Below are 14,299 nucleotides of genomic sequence, written 5' to 3'. Positions count from 1 at the left end.
ACACACAAACACTATTTTTCCTAGATGAAAACAAAACAGGAGCTGTAGAAAGACGATGTACCCCAAACATATATAATTTGGCTTTGTCTGGGCATTCTGTACTGCTGGTTTGATGAAATGGGGAGGAGAAACCAACAAAATGTTTGCACCACAGCAACCGAAGCTGAACTTTCCCAATTCTAAACCACTTCTGTGGATAGAGGCCTGCCAGATTTACTGAAATACGTTGTCATTTGCCAAGATGTCACCACACACTGTAATAAATCATTCCAACTTCTATTAAATTAAAAATCTCATTGGAAAAGAATATACAGTAAATCTGTCACTGCTCTACTGGATAATGTGATATGAGGGACTTTTTGTGAACTGAAATAAATTACAGGCACAAGTATATGGATAGCAGGAGCAGGGCATCCTGTTATCCATACACATCCTGTTATCCATATAGCATGGCTGCAACAACCCCAATCCCAGTCTGCATAACAAAGGAAGCTTTTGAGTGGAGAAGGCTTGGGAGAAATTTACTAAGATTCCTTATCTGTCAAGCATGAACACTGCGCTTAGCAGAAGGACATAAATCAAGTATTTGGAACATGAGGTGAGCAAATTATACAGCATGAAAATGGTTACGTATTAGTCAGCAGAGATACCAATAAATGATAATACGTTCAACACCTTAAGGGAAAAGCCAGAAGGAGTCCAAGCCAGAAAGGTTGCTCCATCTCTTCCTGGAAAGACCATCAACAGCTGGAAAGAATTCATATGGGACACCCCATTCCCCAAATTTCTCAGCGAATGATTTAAAAACTCACGTGCCCTCAGAAGAAGGCAAAGATTGTCCACCCAGCTTGCTCATGCTTTTTGGTTATTATTACAAGACCAAGAATATTAAAACGAATTCTGAATTTGGCTTTGATAGTTATTGCCCTTCTGTTTTAATTTCTTAGAATTGTTCTCAGGTCCATGGAATTGTTCCTTTGCAGTGTAATGCAACACACAGAAAGGAAGAAAGAAATAGCTAGCTGTTGTGGTCCACCAGCAGCCTGCGGAGCTTGCAGCGGAGTCAGACAGTGAGGAGGCTGAGGACGACAATGGGCCAGTCCTCCAGATTGTACATACAATGCGCTACTAGATGGAATGAAATAAGCAAATCAAGACTAAGATCAATATTAAATACTATAAATAAGTCATTATTTTATTTATTTATTTATTTATTTATTTTGTCAAACACAACAGTATATATAAGTATAAGCATGAAATAACCATACGAATTGGATACAATCAAAGGGAACATTAGGACAGGAACGGTAGGCACGCTGGTGCTCTTATGCATACCCCTTATAGACCTCTTAGGAATGGGGTGAGGTCAATAGTAGATAGTCTTTGGTTAAAGCTTTGGGGATTTTGGGAAGAGACCACAGAGTCAGGTAGTGCATTCCAGGCATTACTGAAGTCATATTTTCTACAGTCAAGATTGGAGCGGTTCACATTAAGTTTAAATCTATTGTGTGCTCGTGTATTGTTGCAATTGAAGCTTAAGTAGTCTTCGACAGCAAGGACATTGTAGCAGATGGTTTTGTGAGTTATACTCAGGTCATGCCGAAGGCGGCGGAGTTCTAAATTTTCTAAACCCAGGATTTCAAGTCTGGTGGCATAAGGTATTTTGTGGTGATCAGAGGAGTGGAGAACTCTTCTTGTAAAATATTTCTGGACACGCTCAATTGTATTAATGTCCGAAATGAGGTATGGGCTCCAGGCAGGCAAGCTGTACTCGAGAATTACCCTGAAGCACAAAATACTTATCAGAATATCCTCTGCCCAGCGTGATGAACCATTGTCACCTTTTGATTATTGTCACCTCTTGTAGCCTTTGATCAAAATCTTGCCAATTCCAGCCTCCTGGTTCATTCTCTGAAATAAATGAATCCCTCTACATTTTGTATTCCTTTTTTGTTATCAATTAGGTGACCAGGGTTTTCATTCTTCTGATCAGAAAACAATACAATGCAGATTAAACAAGCCCATACACTCAATTAACAGATCATGTCCCTATTTTAGTAATTCTCCGGTTACAACATATTTCCCTTTGCTTGACCGCTTTTCAATATTCTCACAGCATTTATTACTTTCTTTCCATTTATTTTTTCTTGGCTCCTGGCATTTATAGCATTTATTTCAGTTCTACTCTTCAATACGCCACTATTGTTCTGCCCAAATAATTTTGTCCCCACTGAAGGCTCCTTGTTTAAACATCTTTACTCATTTCCAAAATAACTTTTGTTTCCATAAAAATTACTTTTCTTTTTAATTTGCTACTTTTAATCTTAACCATGACTAACTCTCGTTGACTCTATATTTTGCAACCATCATTTTCATTTTTCTTTAGTTTGTCCTGGAAAGTTGCTGTGCTCTTCATACAATTTTAAATTAGAGAAAAGCTGAGCAGGGAGCCTCCTTCCATTTTCTTGCATTTGCTCTTACAACTGTGGTCACTTCAAACAATAAAAAGGAAGGTGTGGCAGAACTAATTGGGAAAGGGGACCATGAAGGAAAAAACAATCCAGATTACAATCCGCAAGAAACAAAAAGTTGTCTGTAGTTCACAACTCTTTTTTGAGGTAGATACTCATATCTCCAAATACTTCCTAATTTTCAAAATTTGGAAATATCAGAATCAGCATAGTATCTGGGAACACGACACTAATGTATTTTGTGAATTACAAAATTGATATCAAACTCAATTCATTACTGAATTGAGTAATGATCTAATCTGAACTAAGCATAGTATACAAAATTGTCTGCTACAATGTCTTACCTGTCAATGACTTCTTCAGCTTCAACCCAGTGTTGAAATCCACTTACCTTCGCTACCGGTTTGGGCATGTCCACGTGTCTCTTCTGTGCATGCGCAGAACCTTCTGCGCATGCGCAGATGGTTAAAAAATGGGACGTAATAAGGTGGGTGGAGCCTCTCACCACCGGTGCTACCAGCTTGGTGAGCCAGATAAATCCAGGGGATTTCACCACTGCTTCAACTTCAATAATACATGGGCAAACAATCAATACAAACTCAAGGTAAACTGTTCCAAACTCGATTGCAGAAAATACAACTTCAGCAACAGAGTGGTCAATGCCTGGAATGCTCTACCCAACTCAGTTGCTACATCCTCAAACTCTCACAGCCTCAACCTTAAACTGTCTGCTGTGGACCTCACCCCATTCCTAAGAGGTCCATAAGGGCACCAGCCTACCATCCCTTTCCTACTGTCCCCATTTATTTGTATTCATTTCCTTCATTCATATCCATGTTCATATTCATACCTGCTATCTTGTACATGCTTGACAAACAAACAAATAAATAAACAGCAGAATTTTTAGTCACTGAATGGCAATGAAGCAACTATAACCTTTTTCCTGGTCATGGGAAAAAAGAGCTGCAAGGGTGTCCAGTCGCAACAACCATCTCAGATAATGATTCACTGTATATTTTTCAAAGACTCAAAATATAATTAGATACAAGTTTGGATACTTTGCTTCTCTCAAGTTGCCAGAACTTTAAGGATCCAGGTATAGGTTTCCTGTGGATAAATGTAATGTTATGGTCTATTATTGTAACCATGTCTGTAGTGTGAAGATCATAATAATGCCAGACATTCCAAAGAGAAACATATGAATGAAGGGGAATTAAGTTGGAATGGTCTCCATCCAAGCAGAAAACTATTACTATTAAATAAAATGTGAGACATATATTTTCAAAACCATATTTCCATCTTCTGTCTCGGAGACTTATCAACTAAGGAACTGTACAGTTCTAACACATATAAGTTCCACCAAGTTAAAATCATCTCAAACAAAAACACAGTTCTCTTCGCCGATGATGTTAAACTATTTAATACTACCAACAATGTGGCTACCCTTCAAAAAGACCTTGACTTTGTGTCGGAATGGTCAAAAATTTGGTGACTCCAAATCTCAACCAGCAAATGCTCTGTCTTACACATTGGAAAAAAGAATCTGAACACTAAATACAAGCTTGATGGACACTACCTTGTAGATGACCCTCACCCCGTTAAAGACCTTGGAGTTTTCATATCAAACGATCTAAGTGCCAAAGCCCACTGCAACTACATCGCCAAAAAGGCTTTAAGAGTTGTAACCTTAATCTTGCGTAGCTTCTTCTCCAGAAAGATTACACTACTAACCAGAACATACAAAACATTTGCTAGACCAATTCTCGAATACAGCTCGCCTGTCTGGAATGCACACCTCATTTCTTTCCAAAATCCCCAAAGCTTTAACCAAAGACTATCTACTATTGACCTCACCCCATTCCTAAGAGGTCTATAAGGGGCGTGCATAAGAGCACCAGTGTGCCTACCGTTCCTGTCCTAATGTTCCCTTTGATTGTATCCAATTCGTATGGTTATTTCATGCTTATACTTATATATACTGTTGTGTTTGACAAAATAAATAAATAAATAAATAAAGGCCTTATTTATAGTATTTAATATTGATCTTAGTCTTGATTTGCTTATTTCATTCCATCTAGTAGCTGTCCATCAGAAAATATTTTCTGGGAGAAAAAAATACAGCAGTGTCTTCAAGAAAATGCAGGATACCAAAACAGTGACCCTCATGCAGTAACATCATGCAAATTCATCCCCTTATGAACTTGCATTAAATTGTGTGATTTGGCATGGTTATATCATCACACACATTTTTATATTCTCTCTCCTTTGGACATTCATGATAAAAACAGAGATGGAACAAAACAATGGAGGGTAAAAGTGAGCAAAAGCCCATATAAAATGAACTACCATAGCTAAATCATTTTAGTGTGTCATCCCAATATGCATTATTAATGTGCAGCATGTCAATCTAAATATCTATTATAATAGTAATCTTATGCAAGCTCAACAAATGCATTAAAAAAAATCTAATGTGCAATTGCTTTGTTGTTTTTCCAAGTCATTTTCTCTCCTCAGCGTGACATCTGAATCAAATCATTGGATAAAGTGACAATTTTATAGAATGCTGCTCAGTCAATAATATTAAATAACCCCAGTATCAATGTAGTCCTTAGCCTTGCCTTGTATGAGCAGAGGAGGGCATTTCTAGTGCTTGAGTCAAAGAATCCTTTCAGTCATTTGCTGTCCAGGGTTTTGCAGGATAGATTTAGTAGTCCTACCATTAGTAGCTTTGGGTTAACAGGCTAACAATGGTGGGTAAGTCATAGCAAGATGGAGATGTATATTGGAATCATTTACTTGGGAAAATCATCTCGTCTGCTACAACAAAGAACTGAAATGGAATGCAGGAGCTGGCATCAGGAATACCTGCTGCAGAGCATTTAAACCAGGGGTGAAATCCAGCAGGTTCGGACAGGTTCTGGAAAACCAGTAGTGGAAATTTTGAGCAATTCGGAGAACCAGCAAATACCACCTCTGGCTGACCACAGAGGGGTGGGAATGGAGATTTTGCAATATCCTTCCCCCAGGAGTGGGGAGGGAATGAGGGTTTTGCAGTATTCTTCCCCTGGAGTGGGGAGGGAATGGAAATTTTGCAGTATCCTTCCCCTGCTATGCCCACCAAGCCATGCCCACAGAACCGATAGTAAAAAAAAATTGGATTTCACCACTGGTGTAAACTTTGACAGGGCAGGTGTGACTGTGTAATAGAAACCTTACCTCTTTTTAACATGTACATATAAAAAGGAGGAGAGCTTCACACCTGCCATCTAAACTTTTTAACTCCCCTGTGGATTCAGGTTGGTAGGCAGCCTGATGCCTACTGTGGATTTTGAACTACCAGTCCTTATCATCGGCTATGCTGGATACGGTTGATAGGAATTTAAGACCCTAGAATTTAAGAAAGAAACTAAATGGACCAACAAATCCAGAGCAATTCTCCATTTTAAAGTATGTAGGCCAGCTTCATGCAACCTGGTGCCCTCCAGATACATGGCAAATGCACAATTTGCAGTCAGCATTAAGGACCCTTGGAGTTACAATCGCAACACATCTGACGGGAACTAGATTTAAGAAGGCTGTTCTAGGCCTATTTGGAAACGAGAACTGTGACCAGAATTTAGCAATCTAATTGTTCCTGTAACCCGAAGACATCTTTACATTGTGCCTCGGCTGGCTTAGGCAAGTGCCACTGGGTTCCATGAGGAAAAAGTATTAGACAAGAAGAAACAAATTAGCCACCCAGCATTTGCTTGTGGTTTTGGAGAAAGTCTGTGTATTTGCTTGCTTATTGTAAAGGCATGCTTCATGTGGGAATAGCAGCTGGAGTTGGTAAGCACTACTGCTTGTGACATGTTAGAAGAGAACAAATTCTTCCACAGGAGGCCTATTTAATTAAATTATGATACAAACGATAAAGAGAAGCCAATATAGCTTTAATTCAAACCAGCTATGCATTTAGTTAGAAAATGGCTTTCAATTCTGGACCTTAATTTGAAAACAATGATTGAAGTCATCTGATGATAGTGAGCTTGGTAAGGCAGAAAAGGCACCGTCTTTGTTCCTAGAGGGAAAGCAGGATCTGGCTTTAATAGCATGTGTGTGTGTGTGTTTGTGTGTGTGTGTGTCCACTCGATAGGCTTGTCTTTTCCTACATTGTACGTGAGCTTGTTATATAATATTATATTCTCCAGTTTATTTGCTCTGGCATATGTACTGTATAAAAATTCCATATGTTTTGGGACCAGAATGTGGTCAGTTCCCATGTCCTTGTGGTGCAGTGTCAAGGAAAGGATCAGGAAAATTAAAATGTAGAGATATAATACACTGGTCACAACATCTTCTACAAACTTTTTTTTTGAAGTAATTTTTATTAAACTTTTGACTTTTAAAAACAAAGAAAAATACAACAAAAAACAAAGACACATTAAAAACATGTAACAAACATTACATTACATCATATATTATTTTACAGCTTACTGTATCTACATAGATATATATTCTCTGTTCTTATTCAATCATTCATCTACGTGCTTATGTTTACATTGGTGTCTATTTACAAAACCATCATTTTCCGGTTAACACTTTTCAGTAATTTACACTTCCTAGTTTTAACCTAATTAGATTAACATTCCGATTTATTATTTTGATTTCTTTTTTCTAACCAATCATATAGTTTGTTTCATACTTTATAGTATTCCGACTCTTCCCTTTCCTTAATTTCCAGCATCTTATTCATTTCTGCACATTGTAGAATTTTTCAAATTATTATTTCCTCTCCTGGTACATTGTTTTGTTTCCATCCATATGTGACACTTCTACAAACTTTTTATTACCTGCATCTTATGTCAGGTCTCAAGTAAATTTCCTAACTGTCTCCACAAAACACCAAATGAGTCTGAAATGAGTTCTTGCCTTCAGTCCTAAACTTAGTCATGGATTTAGGTATCAAGTATGTATCATTTAAAGGTGAAAAAAACAGGACTCTTGAGATAAGCTCTAGTTTGTTTCATGTATCAGAATAGTGCTGCATAAGAAAACAGGCAATTTGGTCTACTATTGTGGTTAAAGCACCAATCTAGAAACCAGAAGATTATGAGTTTTAGTTCCGCCTTAGGCGTGAAAGCCAGCTGGGTGGCTTTGGGCCAGTTACTCTTTCTCAGCCCATGAGATCAGGGTCAGGCAACAAGCCAATTGGTCAATTCTTGTCACAATCAATGGATCAACACTTGGCTAATCTGAAAAATGGTGGACCCAACCGTTGTGGGAAAAACACTAAGAAGAAGTACTGCTTAAAAATGTAGGAGGTTGATTCCATGCTGAAAGATCTAGATAAACATAATTTGTATTTTGTTTCCTAAAAAATATTCTTCCCGTCTCCTCTCCATTCAACAGCAGCAGCAACAAAAACAAACAGCAAGAAAAACCACAGGGAAAACCAACCTCCGTCCTCCGAAAGGCCTGCAGGATTTCCTTCAAATTTCCTGTGTAGTAAATTCAGAATATGCTCTGAAACCTAGTTTGCATTCAAGATAACATCTGATTTAACCAGTCTTTACTTAAAATGTTTTGGCTGTGATTATTGTCTTTCTTTATTTTCTCATGATTATTATCTTCCTTGATTTCTTCATGCTCCGTATAAGCACCTCTTTATATCTAGTCAGTTTCATTGCTTTTGAAGGGAATTTCTCGTTTAAACATTCTACATGTGCAAGATTGCAAAGTGACATGGGCAAAATTGCACTTCAAGACTGGCACAAGATTTGTTAAGCCCTATATCTGTTTCTGGAACCTAGCAACTTCCTTTCTGTTTTTCTTAGATTTAAAATGAAGGAAGTGTTGGCAGAAGTGTTAGAAACTCCCAAGCTAAATCAACCAGGGTACATCAAGAAGTTCAGCCTGACTTGTAGCAACCAGCCATAATTATCTTTCATGTGGAACTCTTTGAAGAAGGGTCTGGCAGGGATGGTTAAATTATTCCTCTTTGCTACAGATTTATCCTGTGATTCTTTTTACTTCGTAACTGGAATGGTTAGGCAAGTAGTTTGGAGCTGTGTTTAGCATTAGCAGGGTCATTTCCTTCAACATTCCAATGTCTTATTTAAAGAACATGTAAACTTAATGCTTCAGAACTAATGTGATCAGTAGATTAAATGATGGTATTGTCAGGACCTTGAGTAATTATATTCAGTAGCTTGCAAATATTTCGAGTGATGGGCAAGCCAGATTAATTCCCAATTCAATTATGAAAGTTGTTGTCAAAGACCGAAATGGCTTGTTTCACAAATGGCAAGATTCAAACAGGCTATTGTTTTTTGTGCAAAGAGAAGATCAAAATTGGAGCAACTAGCTCTCATGTACCAGCACTTGGTTCAGAAAATCTGTTTCTCATGTTAGGTATGAATATGTGGCTACTCTGTGAGCAAGAAATGTTCGATTCAACTAAGTGACAGTAAACTGTAAAATCTAAAAGTCACCTTGAGACTTTTAAATGAAAAGGTGGGTTTTATATATGAATCAGGAACATTTCTTAGTTGGTTCCAGTTCATATTTATTATGTGATTTTAAATGTTTTAGCCTTTTATCTGCCGAGGTGTTCTTATTTTTGCACAGCAAAGTATTATAACTTCTTCTCTGGAAATTAAAAGTAATACATTGGTTTATTTTAATATGAGATTAAGTTCATATTTATAATATGAAAAATTATAATAAAAGTATGACTATTGTTCAGTTATATCAAGTAGATAGTTCTGAATGTCACTAAAGAAAAGGAAAAATGTGTCAATTTTTTAAATTTTATACACAATCTATCTTTTTCTTATTTGAAAACAGTGCATGCATTCTATACAATTTTCTATCATAATCAATGTTCACAATTCTGCAAGGAATTCTTAACACAATATATTTGGGAGCTTTGGTACATGTATATCAACATATGCATTTCTGTGCAGACAATTCCCAAATATTCTATGCAGTTTTTTATAAAAAAAATAGTTGTTTAATTTCTAACTTGAAAAACGAATCACCAAAACTTTAGAATCCAGTTTTAAGAGTTTGCAGATCAACATATAATTTTCTTTAAAAAAAACCAAAAAAACCTTTGTGTTACTTTAACAATATTACTCAAAGTTGAGGAACGGGTGAAAAATTATATTGTACAGGTGATCAAATTAAAACTTCAGTTTCAAATAAATGTTCCTTTTTTAATCTTCTCTGCCTGCATACCAGCTCTTTTCTGTTTGTCACCTTTGCTGCATCTTTGAAGTTATTATTAAAATTCTTTTGTACTCAAAAGAATTTTAATAATAAAATTTGTACTGGGGCAAAGAAAAAGAGGATTTATTTCCCACAGATGAGCCCATTAATCTGGGTAACTTCCGATCCATTCTTTCCCTGATCAAAGTCCAATTAAAACCAATTTCAAACATTCACTAAAGTTTTACCTTATGTATTGCATTTGTGTGTATGTGTGGGTGAAGAGATTATTTAAATGAGATATATGGATGCCCATCTCATAGCAATGACTCTAAGTGATGTACAAAGATAAAAAAAAAACAATCCAAACTCAATGTCTGAGGTCAAAGGAATTATCCCAATTTATTTTAAAAAAATGGTATTAACCACTAAAGGAGTTGCCAAACTCCTGTTCCAAAGGCTTGAGTAGCAAACCTTCAATGCCTTATGAAAAACTAACAAAGTTAAGATCATCTGGATTTCCAAAGGGATGTTGTTATCCAGGACAGGCATTGCCACAGAGGAGGTATGCGTCCTGTGAACAACAAGAGGGCATTTTTGGATGGAAGGCATCCTGACCTGTTAGACTAGTGAGGAAAGCAGAAACCATAAGAAACAGGCAGTCCCACAAAACCCCAGACAGTTGATGGATTTTCAATCTTTTATGTACACTGAGAGCATATGCACCAAGACAAATTCTTTGTGTGTCCAATCACACTTGGCCAATAAAATTCTATTCTATTCTATTCTATTATATATAAAAATGAGACATCTATCAATTAAGCCTATAAATCGTAAACAACAGCATAAGACTAAGATTAGAACTGCTGCAGAAAGCTACCATTAGGTTAAGGGCATGAGATTTCTAGCTTTTCTGTGAAGTGGATTTGAGCCCAAATTGATGAGAGGATTACGTAAATGACGTTCAGGTAGCATTTTCTGCCCACTGTGCAAAATTAATATTACGTTTTCCTCTAAAAGTTGCAAAAGTTAAGAACATTAGCTCATATATATTTCAATGCCTTGTGATTAAGGAATTTAAATCTCAAATGTAAAAGAATTAAATACACAGCCTCTGTGGTTTATGCTACAAACCATCACAGGGGGATAATCTACATAGTTCAAACGTTGAAGAATTACAAAACATTTCTTAAGGCTACTGGTTAAAAGGCAGGACATTAAGTAAATTGCTTTTAAGCTGCTAGCATAACAGAATTATTAGCCATCTCATTGTACATACTTGTACATGCCTACTTTTTCATTTGTTCTATAATTTGTCCTGTAAAAGCATTTTGAAGAAGGGAAAACATCAAAGCAAGAAAATAAGATTAAAATATTACAGTGGAAATGATAAGGAATTTAAAAAACCTAACCTAAAATATAGGGATTTAAAATAGAAGATTCTATAGGTCCAGGAAGAGCATGAGTGAAGAGGTAGATGTTTAATGAGCACTTCTGAAATATAATGAGTATTTCAGGATTAAACTCATGTACACAGTTAGGAAAGAAACCCTTTATAACAGTGATGGCGAACCTATGGCAAGCGTGCCTGAATTGGCACGCAGAGCCATGTCTCCAGGCATGCCAGCCATCTCCTGTTGCTCTTCCTTTTTCCGGTGTGTACATGTGCATTGGCCAGATGGTCTTCGTGTGCACATGCGTGCCAGAAACTGGAAGAACAAGTGACTGGTGCACATGCACACACCAGAAACAAGAAGCTGAGCTTCCCGGCACACGCATGTGTACTGGGGAACTGGTCTTTTGTTCCCATGCATGTGTGCCGGGGAGCTGCTGTTCTGGTTTCTGGTGCTGCCCCGTATGCACTTGGTGCTGAAAAAGTTTGCCAACACTGCTTTATAATGTGAGGAGTCCTGGGGCTGTCCAAGGACCCTTCATTTCAACCCTGAGCTATAGATATTCCCCTTTATTGGTGCCTTTATAGAATAGAACAACATAATGGCATCAGGAGATACTAATCCTGACCAACTGTTAGAAATTTTGCAATAGGATTAGTTGATTTTGAAGCCAGAAAAAGTGAAATCTAATTACTTAAAACTATGAAGATTTTCTTTCTCCCCCCCCAAAAGAAACAATGGAAAATGTCTATTGTATTTGAACCTCAAATCCTTCCATCTTTTCAACACTACAGGATTTTTTTTTAATATACAGTTTCTTAATTTTATATACAATGCACCCACCCATCACATTCTTAGATTTTTAAATCAAGAGTATTTCATGATTGTTTGTTACAGGAAACAAAAACAGCTGTGTATAGAGCATGCTTCTACCAAGTTCATTAGGTGGAATGCGATCTGAGGAGAGATGAGGATGTCAGAAAGATAAAAATAAGCCTAGTTCAGCATGAATGGAGTACTTACATGGGGCTCTCTACATGGGGCTCCCCTTGAAGAGCACCCGGAGACTTCAGCTAGTTCAGAACGCGGCTGCGCGGGTTATTGAAGGAGCGTCTTGGAGCTCCCACATAACACCTATCCTGCGCAGACTGCACTGGCTACCTGTTGTTTTCCGGGTGCGCTTCAAGGTATTGGTTACCACCTTTAAAGCGCTCCATGGCTTAGGACCGGGCTATCTATGGGACCGCCTACTGCCGGCTTCTATCTCCCATCGTCCGGTACGCTCCCACAGAGAGGGACTCCTCAGGGTGCCGTCAGCCAAACAGTGTCGACTGGCGGCCCCCAGGGGGAGAGACTTCTCTGTGGGAGCTCCGACCCTGTGGAACGAACTTCCCCTCGGACTTCGACAATTACCTGACCTTAGGACCTTTCGCCGCGAACTTAAAACTTATTTATTTCGTATGGCTGGACTAGCCTGATTTTTATTTTTATTGGATGGGTTTTTAAAATTTTGTGATTTTACGGGGGAGTACGTTTTTTAACATTTTGGGCATTTAAATTAGTTTTTTAAGGGATGTTTTTAATTATTGTGTGTATTTATATTTTATCTGCCTGTTCACCGCCCTGAGTCCTTCGGGAGAAGGGCGGTATACAAATTAAAATATTATTATTATTATTATTATTATTATTATTATTATTATTATTATTATTATTATTATTATTATTATTATTATTATTATTATTATTATTACTACTACTACTACTACAAAATTTGGGTTCTGAGACAAGACATAGAACCAAGATGAATTTGTTGAATGAATATGGATTGAAATAAAGAATGAGTGGCCACTGTGAAGGAAGTTTATTGTGATTTCGTCATGTGGGAAGAATGAATAAGAATCAAATCACAAAATAAATGTAGGAAGAAAGAATTGGTGGGCTGAAAGGCAGGATAGGACTGGATGGAGTTGATGATATCTCAGAAAAGAGATCTTGATCAGTATGGACCACTGACTATTTCTTGAAGCACAGAATGCATCACATTGTCCTATCACCCCTCACCATCCATATGATGGAGAAAAATCCATTTTTAACATTTGGTTTTGATGACTTTAAAATTTAAAAATAAAATATATATTTCTCCCTTTCCTTTTTGGGGGGTAGATGGACATTTTATTAGAACTTAAAAGAAAAGTCAAAAGTAACCATTCTCTATACTCTTGAAAGAAGTAGTCAGAAATCATTCTTTGCTTCTATTTATGTTTCTATCCCTATCTCTTTTTACTCTTTATTGTTCCTTTTAATTGCTAGTTTATGTTGTTGTTTGCTTTGTAAAATGTAATAAAATTACTTTTGCTCAGGTGTTTATAATCACTGGATTTATCTTTACAAAGTTATCTTTCTGCACAACTCTGTTAAAAGTATGGCATTTGATGATAAAGATCTATTGATCCTGACTACCCACAACCAAATATTTTGTAAGTACATTGAGTGAATCATTCTGTTCTGCCCAAAATAGAACTAATATTTTAGAATCTTATTTTTCTTTAAAAAATTATATTCCTTTTTAAATAACATTTATATTGAGGAAGACACAACTCATTTACAATGTATATACCACGTGCATCAATTTCTGTCTCTCTGTATTAATCTTATTGGGATAATATTGAGCCGGAATAGCTCAGGCTGTTAAGAAGCCTGTTATTAGAACACAGTAGCCTGCAATTACTGCAGGTTCAAGCCCGGCCCAAGGTTGACTCAGCCTTCCATTCTTTATAAGGTAGGTAAAATGAGGACCCAGATTGTTGGGGGGGCAATAAGTTGACTTTGTAAAAAATATACAAATAGAATGAGACTATTGCCTTATACACTGTAAGCCGCCCTGAGTCTTCGGAGAAGGGCGGGATATAAATGTAAACAAATTATATATATATATATATATATATATATATATATATATATATACATATATATATATATATATATATATATATATATATATATATATATAGGTCTTTGGTTGTTCGGGTTTTCTCCCGTGTAAAATTGGAAGTGTCTTGGCGACGTTTCGACGAAGTCTCAAACCAAAGACCTATAAACAAACACCCGTGAAAACCTCAGAAAACATATATATATATATATATATATATATATATATATATATATATATATATATATATATATATATATATATATATATATATATATATATATATAGGTCTTTGGTTGTTCGGGTTTTCTCCC

This window comes from Ahaetulla prasina, chromosome 1, assembly GCF_028640845.1.
Source record: "Ahaetulla prasina isolate Xishuangbanna chromosome 1, ASM2864084v1, whole genome shotgun sequence".
NCBI lineage: Eukaryota > Metazoa > Chordata > Lepidosauria > Squamata > Colubridae > Ahaetulla > Ahaetulla prasina.
This window is presented reverse-complemented; position numbering follows the sequence as displayed.